At 39.6% G+C, this 22,623-nt stretch overlaps 2 long non-coding RNA genes across 11 annotated transcripts in view; one reads left to right on the forward strand and one right to left on the reverse strand.

Moving 5' to 3' along the window:
* The window catches only part of LOC100612620 (uncharacterized), a 220,186-nt gene that overhangs the window by 145,510 nt on the left and 52,053 nt on the right, over nucleotides 1-22,623 (forward strand). The gene's annotated exons all lie outside the window — the stretch shown is intronic.
* The window catches only part of LOC104005001 (uncharacterized), a 556,115-nt gene continuing 543,291 nt past the window's right edge, over nucleotides 9,800-22,623 (reverse strand). For all 9 annotated transcript variants that reach the window (XR_010149116.1, XR_010149118.1, XR_010149114.1 and 6 more), the window contains one exon: nucleotides 9,800-20,432. This is a non-coding gene — a long non-coding RNA (uncharacterized LOC104005001). The remainder of the gene's footprint in view (nucleotides 20,433-22,623) is intronic.

Below are 22,623 nucleotides of genomic sequence, written 5' to 3' on the forward strand. Positions count from 1 at the left end.
TGAAAATGTGGTATATATACACAATGGAGTACTATTTAGCCATAAAAAGAATGAGATCTTGTCATTTGCAGCAACATGAATGGAACTGGAAGTCATTATGTAAAGTGAGAAAAGTCAGGCACAGAAAAACAAACTTTGCATATTCTCACTTATTTGTAGGAGCTAAAAATCAAAATAATTAAACCCATAGAGATGGAGAATAGAAGACTGGTTACCAGAGGCTGGGAAAGGTAGTGGGGGTGGGAGAAGTAGGAGGGAAATGGGGTTGGTTAATGAGTACAAAATAAAAATAGAAACAATGAATAAGACTTAGCATTTGATAGCACAACAGGGTGACTATAGTCAATAATTTAATTATACATTTTAAAGTAACAAAAGAATGTAATTGGTTTGTAACACAAAGGATAAATGCTTGAAGCGATGGATACCCCATTTACCCTGATGGGATTATTACACATTGTATGCCTGTATCAGGGTATTTTGTATACTCCATTAATATATACATCTACTATGTACCCACAAATATTAAAAATCTTTCATAATACAATAACATTTTTACGTTTTTTAGTTCCTCCACTATGGTTTATATTTTCATTTCATTTTGTGATTCTGAGAAGCAATTATCCTATTACTCAGAGAAGCAGTTTTTTAATAAGGTATCTCAAAGTCTCCCTCTCTGCTTGGAGACATGCTTCCATTATTCTTAGAAGCTCCATCTATGAGCTTTCTTTTCTTGGCCAAGGGTGTAAATAAAAAACCCAGTTGAATTTGGAATTTAGGCCCTCGCCTTAGTTGCTGTAAGAAATAGAATGAATTATTTATAACTGTGGGCGTCCAGGTTTTCATCACCACTGGCAGATGGGTGTTTTAGAGCATTCACCTTTGAGATATCCAGAATACAAGCTGTTGATCCTCTGTGGATTGTAAATTTCTAGACTTGGGCTTCTTGGTTCCTGTCGGTTTTTGTCAAGTTTTATGATCACCATTACATTAGCCCCTCTGAAATGCTGGGAAGCTGGGAGCCTCCTTCCTATTAGGAAGCCTTGCCTGACTTTCATACCAATAAAGTTGTTCTTAGACCAGAGTTCATCCTAATAAGCATCTTGAAAATTGCACCTGAACTAAGAATTATTTCCCCCTCTGTCTGCCCTAAGCCTCAGAATCTTACACAGCCTACATGCCTCGAATCTAAGACAGGGCTTATAGCATAACAACTTTTTTATCACCTTCCATCAGGCAGCAAAGCCTCCAGGTGGATTAGGCTGAGTGTATAAGAAGCTTATAAGGTAGCAGATGTCAAGCCTCAGTAAAGGTCGTTCTACTAGAGCTATTCTCTTTCTGGACACAGATTTCTTCCTGGACTAGTGTAGGATGTGGAAGGGGGACTGGTATTCTGCCACAGACCCTTGGAATGCTCAAGATAAAGGATCGTCTGTGACAAATGTGCACATGGTCTAAGAACCTAGGGCTGAAAGTGGCAACATGTAAAAGGACAATGGAATACAAATGGGATAATGTTACTTGATCATCTTTCCAAGTATGACACATGAAGGATTACTAGAATGCAATGCTACTGTGATTTCTGGATACCAAATCTTTCTTTTATGCAGAAATATACATTCCTTCATCAGAAAAAATAAGTTAGACATCCTCATTATGGTTCCATTTGAGGAAGAAAGATTTAGGAAAGTTCTCTACCATCTAACCAGGATTAATGCATAAAGCTCTTATCTAGTCAAATGTAGCCCAAAAAGTTGTTGAAGGGATGTAGAACAGATGGGCTAGAGAGGGAATTTAAAAATAAGCTTTAATAAGCTCTTCCTAAGAGCCAAGATCCACATTATGGTGGCAAATTGCACAATAATATAATTGTCTTAGGGATGTAAAGACTCCATGCAGAATATTGGCTCAATGCTCTGGCTCAGTTGAGTTGAGTGATTTTGGCCATCTAGGCTGCTCATGTGTCACTTACTTGCGGGCCACTGGAGTAATATGATTAAACCAGCCACTTAGACAACCCTCCTGTAACAAACACAAGTGCCAGGATCACACTGATGTAGGGGTGTGAAGCAGAGTGCATTTCTCAAGATGCTTTAGGCCATCAGGATCTGGTGGCATAGCACTCTGTTCTCCTGGCCCCAACTTTTCCAAGAAGCCTGACCTTCTAGCAGACAACCTAAATTAATGTCAAGTACAAATGGATTCTCCATAAAAACATTTGACTAATTCATTGCCTAGATCTTAACATTTGTGGCCAAATTTCCAGTTTTCCTGCTGAATAACTTCTTGTTAGAAAATGTCAGAAAAGGGAAAGACATCATGGGCTTCTGAGTCAAACTGTTTTTCTCCCTGAGTTATGGGTCAAGGGTTTTACCAATTTCCTTTCTAGAATTTTTCCTAGGCTCCAATCGAAAAGGAGTTTAGCACCAGATGGGTGGGGCAGGGATGTGATTAGCTATTTATTTATATTTCTACAATATTGAATATACTCTTATTGATAGAGATTTCCATTTACTTTCTCTGAATAGAAATTTGGTTTTCCTAGGGTTGGGGGCTGGTAGGAGAATGTCTTTACATGGCCACACAAAACCCATCACAATCTGGTGAGCCCTTGGAGTGTCTTGCTTAAAAGGGTTCTCGTCACTGGGAGTACTCACTGAAGCCAAGCCAGTTCCCTGTGGAATGCTGGTGTCTGCTACTTACAGAGCTGGCTGTCAGGTTGGTCCTGTGTGTTTGTAATTAGCTATGATGTCTGGATGTTGATAGAGTGAATCTGGCCCATTGGTTCCCCTCCAAAGAGGGGTTTCCTGGCTAGCTCTCCTGTGTCAGAAATGCCAAGTTCGGAGTTGCCTGGAGATGCCAGAGATGCAGATTTATTTGGCTGAGCTCTGGTTGTGAAGCCAAGTGCCGAGAAAGCAGATCAGAGACCAAACCTGAATAGTAATCAGTGGGCTTCTCCAACCACTTGGCTCCTTTGCTTTCCAATGTTATGTTTAATGTTTTAGAATATATTTAGTAAACATGTCACTAGCAATTGCCAGTCCTCAGTCTTCCCCCACTCTTTTTTTTTTTTTTAATGGTTTTCCTTTTTCCTTTAGGTTAGTATGATAGGCTAGTTTTACAATGTATCTGAGTGTGTGTGTGTTTCAGGCTAGACAAATTGGAAGATTTGTTTTTACTAGCTCTTAGCTTGTTATAGCATCCACTCCTTATGAACCAGGTAAATAATATACCTTCTTCTCTTTTATCATCAGATTTGGCTTGTTCTTCTCCCCTGAGAAAGCTGGGCTTAGAGTACACATCAATTCACACAACTTGGTTTGAATTTATAGATGCATGCAAGGCGTGCTCGTTTTTCTTGCATTGAGTTCAAAAGACAATATTCCTTTGTGCTTTAGTCCATATAGGATACAACTACACTCTGCCAACTAAGAACTGAATGGTTTCTAAAGTCTTTCTCTTTAATTATTCCAACCCCAGTATGAGATGAAGTTGGGATCCTTGTTCTTCCCAGTCCTTGCCTCCTTCTTTCTCCCTATCCTTACTACTCCTCCCTACATGTGTATTTTCCTTTAGTTACTGTCTAGCTCCTTACAGATCCCTGAATATATCGAGCTGCTTCATGCTCCCTTGTCTTCATAATTGTGTGTTAGTCTCCTATGAATGTTGTGACAAATTACCATAAACTTGGAGTCTTAAGCATCAGACACTTATTCCCTCACAGTTCTGCATCCCAGAAGTCCAAAATCAACATGTAGATAGGTTTACTCTCCCTCTGGAGGCTTTAGGGAAGAATCCATTCCGTGTCTCTTCTGACTTTTGGTGGTTGCCCTCATTCTTTGGTTCATGGCCATGTTAATCCGTTTCTGCTTCCAAGGCCACATTGCCTTCTCCTCTTCTGTCAGTGTCAAATATCCCTCTGCTCCCCTCTTACAAGAACAAATGTGATTACATTTAGGGCCCACCCAGATAATCCAGGGTCATCTCCTTGTCTAAAGATTCTTAATCACATCTGCAAAACCCTTTTTCCATATGAGAGAACATTTATGGGTTCTAGAGATTAGGACTTGGATATCTTTTGGGGGTTCATTATTCAGCCTAACATCCACATGCTATTTCCTTAGCTTGGGGCATTCTGTCCACTTTTTTTACCTAGTCAGTACATCTCAGACTATCTATGATGATGGATCATTTAAGAAATTAAATTTAAATTTGTCACAGACTGACAGTTTTTCAAAATCACATGCTTGCACTTTGCAGCAATACCAAGTTACTATTATAATTTCCAAACTCTTACTCTTCTCTTGCATCAAACCAGTAACGAACAGTTTGCATACTGCCACTAGTCCACAGACCACACTTTGAGTAGTACTGATCTATATGGCTCCTACTCATTTAAGCACCATCTTTTCCAGGAATCTTTTCTGGCTCTCTCTTTCTGACTTGAGTTTAATGACCCTGAATCATGTTCTCATTGTTACTAAGATTCTTTAATTTTTCTTCACTTTCTAGTTCTTAATTATTTGCTTGATCCTCTATCCTTAAGCCCCTTAAGTGTTAAGAACCATGCTTTGGTAGACTTTGAGCCTACCATGGATCTTGATATACAGCAGATGCCTAATAAGTTTTTATGGAATAAATGATTGAGATATACATGGAGTCTTAAAGTTGCATCCCAAATGAACAGAAAAAAGACTTATTTGGGGAATATGTGAGGAAAAGATGAGACTGAAGAAACTGAAGGAACCCTAGGATGGTGTAGTAGATTACAAAAATGGTCACAAATTCTTCCTATCAAGAAGGGAAATTTATTTCTGTACCCTTTAAATCTGGGCTGGCCTGGTGATTTGATTTGACCAATAGAATGTGGCAGAAATTATAATTGACTCCTGAACTAGGCTTTCCATGGTTTTATAGCTTTTGTTATCTTCTGCCACCATATGAACAATGCTGGTTCAGCTTCCTGGAGAATGAGAGACCTTGCAGAGGGAGGTACCATCCTTTGGCTATTCACAGCATCTTTTGGGGCCCCTAAATATATGAGTAAGCCCAGTCAAGGACAGTTGAGCCCAGATCACTCGAGTAAAACCACCTGAATGAGCCCAACACAAATTGATAATACACAGAATCATGAGCTAATTAAAGTGGTTATTGTTTTAAGCCACTAATGATGGTGGTTTGTTATACAGCAAAAGCTAACTGATCCAGAGAGGAATCAAAATGGGGCATGAAAGTTAATCAAGAGTTGTCTTTTGTCCTCCCCCAACGCAGAATAGGGATGGGTTTAAATTGTGACAGGGAGGACTAGAATTAGATGTTACAAAGTACTTTTCCTATGCAGAGTGTGAAACATTAAAAGACATAGATAGCAAGAGGAATAAACATAGATGTAATTTGCATCTCTGGCCATAAAACAGAAAAAGGCACTAACAGATCCATGTGGAGCTTGAACCCAAGACCTATTGTCTTTAGAGGCAGAGTCAACAGGGAAGTTGATGATTGTGCAGTTCAGCCCAACTGAAAAAAAAAATGACAATAAGTTTTCTCGAGATTTGCAAGTATCGCTGAATAGAAAGGAGGAAATAAGTTGAAAAATTCAGCTTTAGATTGTGATGACTTGAACTTGTGCTTCTCCCTCCTCATGGCTCATTTGGCCTACCTTTCATTCATCCCTTCTACAAATATTTACTGTTCCCCTCCCCTGCACTGGGCTCAGGAGTAGGTACTGAATATTTGATGATGAATAGGACAGACACAAGACCTCACAGATCTTACTGTCTGGAAGAGCAAACAACCTAATAGGCAACTATTACACTTAGAAGCTTAGGCTTTTTTGCTTTTTTCAGATGCATCAAGCATACCTTTCTGCTTTTGTGATTCCCACCATCATGTGCAGCCAATCTCCATCAAGCTTCAGCATCTGTGCCTTTCAGCATGACACTTAGATCACTTTAGGACTAGTCTGAAATCAGCTGTTTGAAATTATGCATCACTAATTTATTGAAGTGGATCATGACGAATCAAGGAAAGTGGAGTCAGAGGTGTGAGAAAAGAAGCAACACATCTGGTGGAGGGTTTTATGGGCTTACAGGTGAGCCTATCCGTGCCAGCCTGCAGTGTAGAATTTTAACTTCTGCTATAAAACATCTGAGGCCTAGAGATCACAAATCAGATATATTGCATCCAACGTTAAAAACATCTCGTAATTTACCACAGTAAATCAATCAATGTTTTCCTAGAAATATTGGAACTGAAACAAGAGTTGAGTGAAAACAGAAAAATCTCTAGAGGTTTAGTTGGCTTAAAGGTATTTCTTGAAATATTGAATCCCAGGGCTAGAAAACTGCATTAGAGATATCCTTGAAAGACGTTTTTCCAAGGGATGGAAAAGTGGCTTCCGGAAAGTTGTTTATTACTTGGTAGAAGGAACCAGTTAGTTAGGTTACGGGAGGACAGTCATCTCTCAGTTACCTGGGGGCCAGTTATTCCAAAACTGTGTGTTTTGATCCTTGTGTCCATTGCTTCATACATTGGAACTGCCATCCAAAGGATTGCTGAGGAAGGTGGAGAACATGTAACTCAAAATTAACAGCATGCTAAAGATTAGCAGCATGTTAGCTATACTTGTTCTTTAGATAGCTCTATGAGGAAGTGGCTTCATCTTTCCAATACGGTGGTCCTTAATACTTGTGGATTTCATTTATACCACTATATTTGTCCATATTTACAGGAGTAGGAAATCCAGGGGAGGCAATTAGAATACAGTTTTCCATTTCCAGTATTTTTGCTTCTAGTTTTAAATTTTTAGCATAACCATTTGTCTGCCAAAAAAGAAAAAAAAAGTTCCCAGAAAGGTCTAGGAGAAAGACCATGGAACTGGTGGCTAGGAACGAGATTTCTACTCTGGGCTCAGAGATTCTCTAACTTTTTTATTCTCTGGTTCCTTATTTTAAAAATGGACACAAAATAGTGCCTTCTAGTCCTTGTGGTGGGGAGGAGGGTGTTAACACTAATTAACAGGAAAAAGACAATTAAGTTAAAAGCACTGTGTAAATATAATATCTGAAATTTGAAACTCCTAAGATTATACTCTTTGGAAACTACTCCTACAACAGCTCTTGGTTCTGGTCCAGGGACTAGAGGAGGTTGAGAGAGTGGCCGTGAGCCCTTCTGCTCCATGTGTGAAGGTGCCTCCCCCTCGCTGCAGAACCTCTTCTTGTTTTGGCATCAGGTCTCAGCAGCTTGCCCTTCCTAGGTGGGTAGCGGTCCACTTGCTGTCTCCTGAGAAATCCTGATTGGCTGTTTCCTTATTCATAGGCATGGTACTAAACTTGGGAATTATAAGATAATTTCTTTCAAGCCACAATCATCAGTTTGCACACAGCCATAGTTCAGGATTTGAAATCTCAAAATCTTTTTATTAAATGTCACCACTGTCTCAATTTCAAAATTGTAGAGGCACTTTTTTTTTAATAAAAGGACATTGTTGAGAGTTTGAGCCCTTGAATTCCCCTAAAATTATTCTCCTTTGGTGAGAAAACCCCTACTGATTTTTATCTTGTTCTGCTCTTTAAACTACAAGGGAAAACACATGCAAATCCACATATATGCATACCAGAAACAGGAAATGCTTTGTTACCAAAATTCAAAACTAGATGAAGATCAAAAAACTTATTGAGTACTATGCTTATTACCTGGATGATGAGATAATCTGTACACCAAACCCGTGTGACATACAATTTACCTATGTAACAAACATGCACATGTATCCCTGAACCTAAAACAAAAGTTAAAAAATAAAAATAAAAAAATTACTCACAGAAAAAAAAATTCAAAACTGATTCTATCCACCTACTTCATTAAATAAACAAATAAATACATCATTTATTTCTTAATGGCCCTAAGTGAAGTGCACTGTGCTTTTTAAAGACAGAGAATGTTAATGCAGACACCAGAAAAACTCACCTGAGAAGCCACAGAGTGTAAGGGAAAAGCTCTTGGACTCAGGGCCAGGAAGCCTCTGCTACAAACTTGTGTGTGACCACAGTAAACCGCTTAACCCTGTGGACTTGAGTAAAGGAGAGGCTGAGCTCAGTAATATTTATGAGAATTCTTCCAACTGCAGTATTGGATTTTGATACTGAAAGGAATCCTAGTGTACTATGTACTGCATTCTTTGGGTTTCTTCATCTTGTTTAGGGTCTAGGATGACTTCTTTCTTCTTTTCTTCTCTCCTCTCCTCTCCCCTTCCCTCCCTCCCTTCATCCCTCCCTCCCTTCCTTCCTTCCTTCCTCCCTTCCTCCATTCCTCCATTCCTCCCTTCCCTCCTTCCTGCCATCATTTCCTGAGTGCCTGAGATGTGCCTGGCACTTGCTAGGAGTGGTGATATAGCAGTGATGAGGACAGGCAGGTCCCTGACTTTATGCAGCGTATACTAGTGAACTGAGAGAATAAACAATGAGTCCATCAACGTCTGTTAAGACTTAGCAAGTTCTCTGCCAGCATGGCTCCAGTTGTCTTGGAAATCTGAAGGAGGTAGACCATGTAACAAAAGGCCAAGACAGATCCCCGCCTGGCATTTTAGCCTCCAATTTGTGTTGTCAGCTAGGAGAAAGTTAAGTTTAGAGGCTGGAGCCTGGAAGGCAAAGGGCAAGGCATGCTCTAATGGGTACCCATCATGCAATTCTTTGGTCTTATGGTCTCTTTTATAATCTCTATTAGAAGGGCAGCTTGGGAGATTAGGTGTCCTGACCCAGTCACAGAGCAAGAGGACCCACATTTCCTGCTTGTCAGAGGAGTGCATCCACCATCCCTCCCCTCCTCTCAACCATGGAGTTCTATATGATTCCAGATGATGAACCAGAGAGACTACTTGTATTTTGAACAGCTGCAGAGTATGAACATTTCCTCATGAAAAGAGCCTTTGTCCCTTTTATCAATACTTGAAAGAGGGTGAAGATAAGATGATTCTGGATCTTGTTTGGAGAAAGCTCCCCAAAATTTATCTGAAACTTGTGATAATCATTTCCCAGATGAAACTGGCCCAGACACCACCCAACACCTCCAGGAGTCCTTACAACTCTGCTTATCTGGGTGAGATGAGTCAGCATTACACAGTTTCACTTGTCGCACAAAGGAAGGGACGGTCATAAATATCAGATGGAGGCTCCCATCCTCACTTCATAATCCAGTTGGACATGCTAGTGAAGGAAGGGCTTCTGGAAGGGCTAAATGAGTTGGTAGATGTCAACAGCTCAGCACAGCACTTGACACAAAATAAGCGTGTTGTAAACTGCAAGGATTAATAGATATAATATAGATTGTAGATATGTTCCTGCTTCACTTTATGTCACAAAAAAAATGCTAAGTGAATTGCTTAAATGTTGAAACATTCTGGGAATAAACGCAATTGGGCTTTGTTTTGTTTCTTTTTTCTTTAGTAGAAACTATATATTTATTTCATTTTAGGTACTACTCAGGTACTCACACCTCAACATATCATTGCTTCTTCCTCTTGTTATGGGGTCAGAAATTTATCATGAAGTTTTAATTGTTAGACAATGAGGATTTTCCAGTTATCAAAATTCTTTGGGAGAGAGAAAACTTTGGCCTCTTTAGGCCAGCACCTAATGACACAGTTGGGAAGAGCAAACCAAATAATTTCGGAAAACAACCTTTGACTACAATTCTGATCCAAGAGGATCAGAAGTGTTATCTATTGAGAGACTGCCATGTCTCAATTTAACAATATTAGGCATTCTCACCTGATTTTTCACTTAAGTCATATAATACACCTGCAAGTAAATGTGATTTCGCCCCTTTCCATACATGAGGAAAACGAACCTGGTGCTTTTTAGGTTAGGTGCTAGAATTTGTACAGGTCTGTCTAATTTTGAAGTACAATCTCTTTTCCTTACTGCCAAAGATGGGGAGAAGAGTGGAGAATAAGAAGTTAGGTTAGAATGGGAAGACTCCTAAGACAAAACTGGCTTCTTAGCATTTGCTTAGGACAAGTGTTAGAATAAATGAACAAATTAACAATAGCAACAAAACAGGAGAATATTCTGTCTTGGTCTCCTTAGGCTACTATATTAAAATACTAGACATTGGGTGGTTTAAACAATAGACATTTATTTTCTCACAGTTCTTGGGGAGAGAGGACAGAGATCAGGGTGCTAGCATGGCAGGTTTCTGGTGAGGCCTGTCTTCCTGGCTTGCAGACACTAGATCTCTGGTGTCTCTTCTTATAAAGATACTAATCCTATCACATCAGGGCCCCACCCTTATGACCTAATTTAGCTTTAATTACCTTCTTAGGGGCACTATCTGCTAATACGGTCACACTAGGGATTAGGGCTTCAACATATGGATTTTGGAGGGACACAATTCATTCCATAGTTATGCTTCTCTCTAAGTTAATGCTTGTCTATGTCAACCTTATTTTTATATTTTCTATGCTTAACATGGGCCCCATTATAAAACTCAACTTATTTGGGATGGAATAATTAATAAATAAAAGCAGTTGGAGGTCCTTCTTTCCAAAAGACTATAAAAATTGATGCTAAAGTATAATAGGGTTGTAAAAAAGAAATTTCAGCAGCTTAATTTCTTAAAAAAAGTCGTAAGAGTTTTCATTAGCTAACTTCCAAGATAGCTAGTTTTAATCTAGAATAAAAGGTTTCTTAAGGTTTCTCAATAGTGACACTGTTGACTCCATGCACCAGATAATTCTTTATTGTGAGGGTTACACCATTCATTATAGGATGTTCAGCAGCATCCCTGGCTTCTGCCCACTAGATGCCTGTAGTACCCCTGTCCCACTCCCACTGCCACCCTGTCTTGGCCTCAATCATAATAATAAAAATTGTTTCCAGACATTGCCAAATGTCCCTGGCAGGAGTAGGGATGTGACAAAGTCATTTGATCTAGATTCTAGTTTGTAGACCACAGAGTATTACGGATCTTAGAGAGGCCTCTAATTCCAAAACAGAGAATCTGCTTCAATCTCATTGGGATGCATGATCCCTTGATTCATCCCTTTTCTCCCTCTTAACTCAGTCTGTGCCTCATGTACACTCACAGATTTCCTACTTTGCCCCCATTCCCTTTTGCCACTTGTCCTTCTGCTGTTTCTGCCTCAGCAGAAGTGTCCATTTTTCTGCTCCTGCTGCCAGGCAGGTAAAGGTTAATTGAGTAAGAAACAACTTTGGCATCTTTTATACACTTCTTGGTTCTGCTACCAAGGTATTCTCTCAAGTCCCAGCTAAGCAGTGGCCAGAAGTTTGCCTCTCAACTTTATAGTGAATTCCTACTCTCAAATCCTACCATCAAACAAAGCTCATCTACAACTTTGCTTCAAAGATCAAGACTTCCTGGTTTGACTGCTGTTAACATCTGTCTTCCATTTACAGACCTTCTATTTCTTTATTTGCTCTGAAGGAAAGTTCATTCTCCTGTTCAAAGCACTCTTGGTCTTCCCTATTATTACCTTTTTCTTGTTTTGGTCCCCTCCCCGTGTGTCCTTGTTTCCCCTTGCATCTTTAATCTCTCTCATTCTCCTTGTCTTTTCTTCTGTTTCTGAAAACTTGCTTAAGTTTTCTTTACTTTAAATTAAAAAACTAAAAAATCCTTTTCCCTAACCCGGTGGTTCTCAATTAGGAAAGATTTTACATTCCAGTGGACATTTGGCATCAACTGGAGGCATTTTTGGTTTTCACAACTGAGGGTAGGAGTGTTACTGGCATCTTAAGAGTAGAAACCAGGGGTGCTGCAAAACATCCCATTTAAAATTACAGGTCCTCTTTTCCCCCAACCCCAACAAAGACTTATCTGCTCCAGATATCAACAGTTCCTGAGGTTGAGAGTGCTCAACCCTATAATTCCCTGGAGATGCTACATCACCTCTGCTCTTTTACTTTTTAACTCATTGGAAGAATTGTGCACACCTGCAACTGTACTTGCTCACTGCTCAATCACATTCACTTACTCTTTAATCCATTGCAATCTAACTTCCTTCCATAGGTCACCAAACCATCAAATCAAGCAACCTCAGTTCAATCTTTAGCTTCTGAGCCTCTCTGCAGTCTGTGATATTACCTTCCCAGCCTGTAGCTTGGGAAATCATGGAAGGATCAAAGGTTCATGCATCCCAGTGAAGTTGAAGTAAATTGTCTATTTTGGAAACGAGAAGTCTTCCAAGATCCACAATACTTTATAGTCTGGAATCTAGACCCTAGATCAGTGGTTCTTAAATAAATTTGCTCCCCCTCTACCCCTGTCTGGGAACATGTGTCAATGTATAGAGAGAATGTTTAATGTCATGATTTGAGCAGGGGGCACTACTGGCATCTAGTGGGTAGAAGCCAGGGATGCTGCTCAATATTCTTCCATTTTCTTTCTTCTGACTTATCTTTTGGTATGCCTCCTTAGCTCTACCCTGTCTTTATGCTCCTCCAATCTGACAGGTGTTTCCATTAACTCTGTGGTCTCTTTTTCCTCCTCCTCTTTGTTTTATCTATGCTGCCGGTTTGTAAACTTGGTGAAAACATTTTAATCATGCTAGATACATGGGATGCTTTTCAGGGTTCCTTGCACAAAGGATAGCTCAAAAAATATTTGTTTGCTTGAATTAGGATTAAACTACATATATCTATGTAGAAAACAAAACAAAGCAAACTGGCCTCCAATCTCATGAAAATCCGAGAGCAAAATTTGGAGCTTTTATTTATCATGTGGCACATCTTATCTACATTGTTATGCCATGGTAAAACAGGCCCATGGAAAGTCAGGAGAAATAGGAGTCCAGAATTTGAGTTGAGTTGCTGACACTCTTGGACTTGGGAAAACCTGTATTATTCTTGGGCATATTTCCTCATGCATAAAACAGAGGGGCTAGAGCAGATGAGCTTCAAGATCATTTCTAATTTCAAAGTTCTATGATCCTAAATAGAAAACTCATAAAGTTGAATCCCTAGTAAATTTTTTTCTAATTCGGCAAGTTTTTCAGTAAAATGATATTCTTAAGTTGACTTAATTAATATCTTTATATTTTGATGGGTCAAACATGCAGTGTTTAAACGTGTGTATACATATGAATACGTACATATTAAACATTATGTACCTATATAAAATATATGTGTATGTATATATGTATCTATATGCATGTGTATGTGTAAGCATCATGTAAATCCAGTAAAACCAGGCTTTATTTCTAAATCAAATGTTCCAGTGCAATTCTAAGTGAGTTAAAAGATGTTGATCATAAAAACATGGATTCAGCCTTAACAACTGTGTCACAGATAATGACGATGTAATGAGGGAATTTAAGCAACAATCAGAAATGATGTGGTTTTCTTCCCCCACCAAGCACATGTTAAATTAACCAGTAAGCCTTGAAGCCATGCATACCTGATGATTATTTTATGTTATCTTGTGTTTTAAAAAATGGTTCCAAAGTACTAGATTTACAGCACTGCAGAATCCCACACTGTTGCAATGCTGTCTTCAATTCAGCCACTTCATATTGAAATTTCACACACAATAATTGGCTGACCTTCACAGCTATGGCAGAAACTAATTAAAGCTGTAAGGCTGTGCTAGCAATGCTTTTGTGTGAAATGTGAAGTTTGGTGATAATGAAATATGGGGTGCAGATGTTATTGTCTTAGATAGACCATGCCCTTGGTTCACACTAATGAAGAACAGCAATTATTAAACAAAAAGTATTTTTTACTCATTAATTATTTTGTGTTGTGAAAGTAGAAGCACAAACACAGCACCACCTCTTCTACCAGCTAATCCCCAAAGTAATTTTATGGACTTTACCAGCTGACTTCTATATCATTAGGTATCCAGTTTTCACTTTCTCCCCCTACTGCTCTTAGACCTTTGGGAGCCTTAAGCAAGGACCTGGATGGGTTCAGAGAGCAAAGGGTAAAGGGCATGCTAAAAATGGTCACCCATAAAGATTTTTAGACAGCTGGAGGATTAAATGAATGAAGCTTTTTGGAAATAACTTCACACACCAAACAGAGATGTCGGTAGAAATATGATGCCATCCACATTGTTGTCGGATGATAGGCAAAGGTCACTGCTGCTCTTGAGGTGCAAGTAGAGAAATGAAGCAGGCCTGAGCTCTGTTTCTTGGTTGTTTGGAGTCTGGGTTTCTATTAATAGGTCAGTGTGACTTGCAGGACTTCCACTGGGTCAAATATAACAAATCACAGATTTGTAACAATTGAAGGAAAACACTAAAAAGGCACATTGTATTGGCAAGTCTTCACTTTCCATGGGCGAATGATCTAGTCTGCTTCTCTTTAGTCCTCTTCTCATTGACTATATTTTAAAATTTAAGTTATTTTTTTTTCCTCATTGACTTTGGGATACTCAATTCTTATTAACTGGCTGAGGTGGGAGAGACATGAATTAAACTTAAATTGTCCAATTTCCCTATTTGGGGAAGGAGAGTGAAATGATTAAGTTTAACTGTTACTTGTGTAATTTTTACTGTCATTCATACTCCGTACCATGAGCATGCAGGTAGCGACTGCATAGGGCACTGTATCAAGGCCTTGTCTAAGAGGTGTCAGCTAGTAAAATGCAGCAATGATGAAGATGGGAAGTGGCAGAAGCAGCAGTAGGTAGGTGGGCATCAACTGGATCATGTTACTTCAGACTAGGCAGGGGAACAAAGGCTTGAGAGGAAGAAGATTTGTGGTCATGGAGATACCATGTAGGGGGAGGTTTGCCATAGAGGTTAGAGGAGGTAGCTTTGGGCTCCATTTTCTTAATGGTTGTGCCAGTTCTCAATATACCTTAGTCTCTGGGTAATGGGATACTTAGTGGGACTATGATTGAATTTGAGGAGTAATTAATATGGCTAATGATGGTTATAATGACTGTTGGCATTCTATGTCTCTTCATTTTGGGGAAAGGATAAGAACATCTTCCCTTATATGAAGGATAGCTATACATTGTTAGGTGGAAACAGACTTGCATGGTTGTTGTAAAGAAGTTCATTTGCGTGCAGATGGGTGCACATAGAAGCTCAGTGACCAAAGGGGTGGACTATGTCAGTTATTAGGCTATTGCCTCTCACTTCCAAATCTACGCTTCATTGCCCTGCTTTTGATAGTGGGACATTTCTCCCTTGCCAGCTTGCACAATGTTCCCTTTTTGCAGTAGAGGGCACTGGAGGGACACTGGAGGAGGAAAGGGCTGTTCTTTCTGGTTTCTGTGTGTTTTCTGGTTACTTCTGTAGTATAAGGTAGGCAGCATTCACAGGACACGAGCAGGGTTCAGAGGCAGCACATTTCATCAGTATCTCCCCCTTAGCAGCTTTTCCCCAGCAACGCAGAGGGCAGCTTTTTAGATGTTCCACTATTATGGGAAACTGGCCTGCCATTCAGTGAGCCATGAATGATCAAGTCCTCTCCAAGGGAGACTGGGTCTCACTGAGACCTTGAAGGAGGCAGGGCTTCACTGGGTCCTCTGCCTCAAACCTAGAGGTAGTGGCTGCTCCCTCTCTGTGCTATTTCTGTAATCTTACCCCAAATAGGTAAGAATTACCTACTCCTAAGATGGCAATCCACTCTTGTAGTTAATAATCCTTTTTCACTAAGCTTTCCTTGTTCACATTGCTATGTGGCTTCTGTCTCCTGATTGGAACCTGACTGATTCAGTGACCCTCCCATCTTCAATTCAATGACTTAAAAAAGAAGTAAATTAATTTGTTTATTATCATGACTGATTGAGTTAAATATAAAAGGCTAGGCAAGAAGGTATTGGTAATAGCAGAAAGGTGACAGAATATAATTGAAGCAATTGTCAGCTTTCAGAAGAAATAGATATGAATTAAAAGATTACAACCCTACGCAATTTTCAGTGTAAAGAATAATGAAAGAATGAACAAAAACTCTTAACTTTACCATATATCAAATAAAGCAGTAAATTAGACTGAAAATATAGAAAATATAAAAATGTGGTCACATTGTTCCATGTTAAAATGTACAGAGTACCCACTTAGAGATTACAAAAGGCCTGTAGTGTTAAATCCTTTGGGCTAAGACATGAAACATCAGCTTTGGAGTGGTCTTGGCTTACAGTGTAGAGGGAAGCATTAGATCATCTCACTCTCAGGAACTGGTTTCACCCCTATTACCACTCATCCAGAATGCATCTCCAATTCACTTATTTGAGGCAGACTCCACAGCACTGCTAAATTTTATAGAAGCGAGATCCCAAACACTGCCCTCTCTTTACAGCATAATCATCATTTTCACCAGCAAATCTACAATTACACAAAATATGATCAATAATGGAGTGGATGCTGTTAAATAGAGCAGTAAAGAGACCTAGCTGGAACATTAATGAGAGGCAAGGCACAGCAATGGAAGCCGGCTCTTCCCCAAGGAGAGAAATTGCCCCCTTAGGATATCAAACCATGTTTCTCCTCAGGCTGCATGACACATGGACCTATCAATACCAGGAGTAGAGCAATGTGCAGGTAGAGATCACCCATGGGAATGGCATCTAGGGACAGCAATTCAGACAAAAAGGAAAGGGTAATAACTTGTTCATTGAGAAATAAGTGACTTACAATGCTCCTGACCAGGTGTCTGGTCTGATGCTTCTAAGCTAGAAGTGCCCCTTTGGCTTAGAAAATATAATGTCAAACTTCTTTTCAAGCCAGATCCCTGGGGACAACTAAAACTGGGTTGCTGCAGAGAACTGCTTTTTAACCAGGGGCTGAGCAAAGTGCTGCTAATAAAACATCAGATGGTCTTTGTAGCGGTTTCTTTCAGACTAGGCTGGCTTCTGACTGATGGGTCTTTGGTGTCTACTTGTTTTTAGCAAAATTTTCTTTTTTTTCTTTTTAGAGATGGGGTCTCACTCTGAAGCCCTTGCTGAAGAGCAGTGGCATGATCATAGTTCACTGCAGCCTCAAGCAAAATTTTAATGTGAGGACCTGTTAGTGGTAGAATACCTGTTTGCCTCTATGAAGAAATAAATGTCATTTTCAGTCAGAGATAGAGAATGATAGTGATGGTGAAGTTGGTTCTTGTGAGTGTCTCTAGGTTACTCATGAAGGGCAGTTTGCACACCTCCTACTCCCATTAGGTGCATGATTAAATTGCTACGATACTCAACTGCTATAAGGTGTACTGCTGGTAGTCTCACCAAATCAGTAGTTCCTAAACAAGGGGTGCTTTTGGGCTGCATCTTGCCTCTGGATATTCTGATTGAGTGGGCTTGTGGTGGGGAATAGGCATCCGTATTTTGATCTCAGGTGGTTTTGAGGCAGTGATTTCAGGGTACACTTAATCACACAGACTCTTCAAAGGCCAAGGTGACCCAATGTAATAAAAGTTGAAAGAGGAAAAATGGATGCTCTTTGGAGCTTTACTACAAGTTAGAATGAGACTTGGAAATTTGCAGAGGTTTTTGTTAAGCTAGGAAAAATAAAGATGAAAGAGTTTAAATCAGATGTGGTAAGACTAGCAGAGTTTTGATATATCTGGAACAGTATGAGTTCAGTATCCCAGCACCACATTATACATCTTCAGGATATACATTCTCATTGCATCCTCTGTACCCTTTGGAACACGTGTTCAATAGGCAACAGATCAGAAGCACCATCGATACAGTTCAGTCCACATACTTTATCATCATGGCCTCTGGGTCAGGAGAGGGGACTAATGCTGATCAGAGGTGATCTATGACTTAGTGGGTAGATGGCAAAGATTCCAAGCCTGATGAAGAATTGAGAGAATGTTCTGACCACATAACTCAAGTTTGAAGCAGAAGAGCCAACTTATTATCCTTAGTGCCAAGTCAAGAAGAGCCTGATTATGGAATGTTCTTGGAGACTCTTTTACTTCTCTATAGTGTGAACTGACTTATGTTAATTTATTTACACTCTTTTATTAGAAGCCCATTAAAAACAATAGGGCAAATTTTGAAGACAGGAGACTGATATCAAGGTTCGGTCCGTAGCCATGTAGCAGGACAAAGATTATTGGTCTGTGTAAGAATCACACACATGATGTTGACACCCTAGCACCACTCTCTAAAAACCATCCTATATGACAGTCAAACTGATCCATGCAAAATACTTGTTTACTTATTATAAAGATAATGTATATCTATGTAGACTCACATGAAAATAATACCCATCATATACATCAAGAATATGAACAATTCTGTTGTACTTACACATCTCAAATCCTCTGGCAGGCAATCTTCAGCAGTTTAAACATCTTATACTAAATTAATTAGGTTTCCTCAGTCATGTTATTTGTATCTAGGTCAAAGTGAAGCAAGATATTTCCCTGACCCTTTTGGGGGACTCATGACACAGGTGTCTTGTTTACTCAGCCCACCACTCTCAACTCCTCGCAGGAGGGAGTGTGTGAGTGAATGAGGCAGGAACTGGAGTGCATGAGCACTGGAACCAGCTAGCTGCTTTGGTGCCAGCAGGATCAAACTCCACTCACGTGTATCTGTTGCGTTCCACCCCTTGTGGGAGGGAGCCCACAGGTGAGTGGGTGCAGGAGCTGGAACGAGTGCTTTTGGGCACTGGCAGGAGCAAAGTCTCTGCAGGCCCTGTGGCAGCATCTAGGTGAGGGGTGCCTGCAACCCCCAAAGCTCCAGAGGGCATATTACTGTGCTCTTTTAGCTCTGCTGTCTGGTCTGTGGACAGCTTAAGTGTTAACAGTTCAGTAGGCCCTCTGCCTTTTCACATGAGGTGGCTGCCTTCCACCAGCAAAAGCAAAAAGCCAGTGTGACAGCCTTTTCTATCCACACTCATGGCTCCCAAGCTCTTGTCCAGCATCCAGGAAATAGGAGGTTGCACCAAACGAATTGAAGAATGGTAAATGCAGGGGATTTTATTGCTGATGAAAGTAGCTCTCAGCAGGAAGGGGAGCTGAAAAGGGAATGGAGTGGGTAGGTAATCTTCCCCTGAAGTCTGGCTGTCTCTGACCAGATTTTTCTCCAAAGTTATGCCATCATGCTCTCCCTTGGAAATCAAGCCACTTCTCTCTGACATCCAGCCATAGTCCTGATGTCCAGCTGCTGCTTCTCTCTGCTGGCTGAGTCTGAGGTCTTTACAGGCACAGGATGGGGGATGGGGTGGGCCATGGGTAGTTTAGGAAAAGGCAACATTCAAGTGGGAAAACAGGGATAGAAGTTCTCACTTTGGGCCACAGTTTTAGGGTTTTTGGCTCGAAGGTGGGGTTTTGTCGGGGACCTACCCTTTTCTGCCTAGAATTTCTCTGCCCCCTGCCTCTATCATTGTATCAAGAGGTCACTTCCTTAATTATTCAATTAAATCAGTGTATTGTTGCTTGTTAATACATGTGTGTTTGGATACATCTCAGGCCAAATATAGTTTCCAAGTGAAAAGAACTGAGAAATAGTAGAAAGCTGATTATTATATTTTCTTGACTCAATGATATTATCATTTCTAAGACATACTTTCAATTGTTTTCAAGGATACAAAAACTAAAACCCCAAGCATTAAATGTACACATTGTTTGTAAGAAATGTCTTGATTTTATAAATGTTAAAATGTAAAAACAAAAACAAAAAATCCCAAAACAGGCATCTTAAAGCTGAAGAAAGTGTAAGCTACTACATAGGTATTCTTTCCATCCCTTAACACTGAATAATAGAAAAGACTAGGGTATTCTGGGGTGCAAGGTCTTTCATGAAGTTCAGTAAATCCTACAGATGACTCAATACTGATAATATATTTAATTTTTAAAAGAAAAACATCCAGATAATTATTTAAAATACACATGTCAAAGGGAGGTCTTATCTTGACTTTATGTATTTTTATTGGAGATGGAAATTTTTGTGTGCAAATTTGCAAGACTTGTAAATGCACTTAGAGGAGTCTATGCATGAGGAATGAAGCCATCTCTTAGGAAAAACTTCATCATAAGAATAAAGATCACCAAAGCACAGCTGAGCTATCAAATGGCATCAGGCTTGGGAGAGAAAAGATAGCCTCCAGTCCAGCCTGCATAGACTTGAACTTGAGTTCTAGGAAGAAGGGCTTGTCAGTAAATTATAGTAAAACAAAAATAAAGTCAGAAGGATCTCTTTTTTGTGGTAAATCTATGGAAATATAATTATGTAAGAGAGTGTAACAAGAGGGGTAGAAGATACAACAAGGTTAAAGCACATTCAAGTGTTCAATTCCAGGGCGCAAGCAGTGAACAGACTAATCTGCAGCTCAGTGAAACAAGAAACTGGGGAGGACCACACACAACATTGGTATCACAGGCAGCAGCAAAGATAGGATGCTCTTGGAGGGCATCAGTGTCATTACCTTGGCATCACTGAGGTCTTTGATGGCACCAATAGTGGAGGCTCAGTAGTGATTCCATACCACTCAAAGGCAGATGAGGAGACATTTTCAGAGACAACTAAAGCAGGAAGGGAGGATATGATAGTTAATGTTATATGTCAGCTTGATTAGGCTAAGGGATTCCCAGAGGGCTGGTAGGACATTATTTTTGGGTGTGTCTGAGAAGGTGCTTCTGGAAGAGATTAGTGTTTGAATCAGTAATGAATAAGGACAATCCTCTCACACATGTGAGCAGGCATCACCCAATTCACTGGGGGCCAAATAGAGCAAAAAAGGCAGAGGAAGGGTGAATTCTGTCTCTTTTTGAGTTGGAACATCCGTCTCCTACCTTTGGGCAACAAGCTACTCGTTCTGCAGCCTTCAGACTCTGCAACTTACACCAGTGGCTCCCCTGGTTCTGAGTTCTTTGGACTCAGACTGAATTATACCACTGACTTTCCTGAGTCTCCAGCTTGCAGACAGCAGATTGTGGGGCTTCTTAGCCTCTGTAATTGTGTGAGCTAATTCCCATAATTGTCTCTATCTATGTATCTATCTATGTATCTACATATGTATGTATGTATGTATGTATCTATCTATCTATCTATCTATCTATCTATCTATCTATCTAATCTGTCTATCTGTCTATCTATAACCTATCTATCTATCTAAGACAGCCAGGTGGGAAGGACTCGCTGGCAAAATTCCAACCTGCCTATGCACTGGGAGGAGTGTGCACCAGGGTGGAGCCACAGAAGTTCGTACCCTTTGCAGTGGGGAGGAGCTTGGCTCCTCCTCCTCCTGGGTGGTACCTGCGATTCAAGATGAGAGGCAGGAAGTCCATGGGCAGGAAACACTCTCGCTTTGCTAAGAGTCTCTGTTTCCCCCTTTTTTCCTTTTTGCACAATAAATCTCATTTTTCCCACTCTACAAATCGTCTGGGAGCCTAAATTTTCATGGCTATATGACAAGGACCCCATCTTCAGCTGAACTAAGGAAGAGGCCCACAATCTCTATCTGTAATCTAACTACATGTATATATAGGTATATATGTATAATTGTATATTATATATATTATATATCTCTTATTGGTTCTATTTCTGTTGCACAGAGAACCCTTTCTAATACAGAGGAAAATGCTAGGTGTCATATTTTAACCAAGAGTATATGTCAGACACCCACAGGACACTTCCCAAAATTGTGTATGGGGTGAAAGGGAGTAGAGACAGGGTGGGTGAGGGATGTGCCATTAATGGAAAACTAGATTTCTCTCACTTCTAGTTGGGGATATGGCTTACAAAAAACATTTTTATTCATATTTTGACTTAATTTTATCAGAATAGTCTATTAAGAAAACTCCAGGTAATGCTTGTAAGAGTATAGCAAGAACAAAGTGCACGTTCTAAATGAACTAACATTTTAATAGCTCACACTAAATAATTTCATGGAATCAGCACTCTATATTTTAAAGAAACAGAATATAATATTCAGCTATTGAACATAGATGATTTAATCCTGAATATTATAAAACTATATTATTTTCCTATTGTCTCTTTCTATTATTAATCAAGCAAATTAAGTCAGTCAAGTGATTCCAAATAAAATGTGACAATTTATTATACATGGCAATTTTAAAATTATAAATTAAACTCTATGTGGTAATTCTATTTCCAGAATCAAACATCTACATGTTTATGTCTTGAAGACTATCTAAATAGTTTACTTCTTAGTAGGATTTTTTAATAGTTTTTTTTTTTGTTATGAGTCAAAAGATACCTCAATAAAGTGATTAAACCACTTGGAAAATCATGTGCTTACACACATATTTATATAGTACTTTTTTTTCCCTTTAAATGAGATGCAACATTAACGATTCACATCTTGATAGGTAGTAACATGCATTTTGTGTCTCAAACTGGGTTTTCTTTTCCCTTTCTCTCTGGCATTTATGGTAATTTTAAAACAAGTTGGCAATAAAAATCAAGGAAACCTGCCTGAGTAAATGTGTTTATTTTATAAATGTTGCTTTTTATTTAGCATCTGAAGTGATATTTGAAGGAAGAAACTTGCTAAAATCTCAACAGGGACAGTTCATAATTTTCCAGCAGGTTGATGAGGTCTGAGATGACCTCACCTGGCCATTATATCCTTGCAATTGCTGACACTTGTATGTTGCATGGAGCATCAGGTGGCCATGAAAGACAAGGAAAATTAAAGAAAAACAGGTTTACTTCTTCTGAAAAGTTTTAATTATTTTACAGCAAATGTGT

This window comes from Pan troglodytes, chromosome 12, assembly GCF_028858775.2.
Source record: "Pan troglodytes isolate AG18354 chromosome 12, NHGRI_mPanTro3-v2.0_pri, whole genome shotgun sequence".
Lineage (NCBI taxonomy): Eukaryota > Metazoa > Chordata > Mammalia > Primates > Hominidae > Pan > Pan troglodytes.